General features: G+C 38.3%; 1 non-coding gene across 1 annotated transcript; it reads left to right on the top strand.

The window, feature by feature from the left end:
- Nucleotides 1-278: 278 nt before the first annotated feature.
- LOC139846074 (small nucleolar RNA R71) lies at nucleotides 279-385 on the top strand. Its single transcript, XR_011758819.1, has one exon. It is a non-coding gene; the product is annotated as a small nucleolar RNA R71 (small nucleolar RNA).
- Nucleotides 386-938: the final 553 nt, after the last annotated feature.

A 938-nucleotide genomic window follows, 5' to 3' on the forward strand; every position in this document is an offset into this window, starting at 1 on the left:
TATCTTTAGTCATCTTTTCCATTCGTCTCTCGAAAGCATCTATCTTTGTGGAAATGGAATCAAAGTCATGGCTAGAATCGGCTCTAGCCGCTTTAGATGATCTAACGATGTCTTTTTCTTGATGCCACTCATGTTAGTGGGAAGCAGTGTTATCAATAATTTTGTAAGCTTCAGTTGCGGTTTTCTTCATAATGGAACCACCAGCTGCTATGTCGATGTCTTTTCGTGTAGTAATATCGCATCCTTGATAGAATATTTGTACTATTTGATAAGTGTCTAAACCATGTTGCGGACATCCTCTTAACAACTTTCCAAATCTTGTCCATGCCTCATATAATGTTTCATTTGGCTTTTGTGTGAACGTAACTATTTCTCCTTGAAGTCTCACAGCTTTAGATGCCTAAAAGAATTGTTTAAGAAATTTTTCAACTAAGACATCCCATGTATCAATCGCCCCTTCAGGTAACGATTCTAACCAATCTTTGACTTCTCCCTTTAAAGTCCAGGGAAATAACATGAGATATATCTGTTCATCCTCAACTTCTCGGATTTTGAATAGAGTACAGATCCTATTAAAGGTACGAAGATATTCGTTTGGATCTTCCTTCGGCGCACCAATAAATTGGCATTGATTAGTTACCATGTGTAGGATTTGTCTTTTGATTTCATAATCTGGTGCATTAATGTCTGGTTGAGTAATTGCATGACCTTGGCCAGTGCGTTTAGCCCTCATTCGGTCTTCCATACTTAGAGGTTCCAGATTTTCCATGATTGAATTTGTTGAATCTAAATCACTAGAGGATTCTGACTTAATGGTTTCTTCCTCGACAATTTCTGGATGAGTAATTTGTGGTTCAGGAGGAATGATTAGTGGTTCAGGATCTCTGAATTGTCCCTGAATATCCTCCGGGTTCTCAATTGTGAGGTCGGGTTCAAAA

The sequence above is a fragment of the Rutidosis leptorrhynchoides genome, chromosome 4, assembly GCF_046630445.1.
Source record: "Rutidosis leptorrhynchoides isolate AG116_Rl617_1_P2 chromosome 4, CSIRO_AGI_Rlap_v1, whole genome shotgun sequence".
Classification (NCBI taxonomy): Eukaryota; Viridiplantae; Streptophyta; class Magnoliopsida; order Asterales; family Asteraceae; genus Rutidosis; species Rutidosis leptorrhynchoides.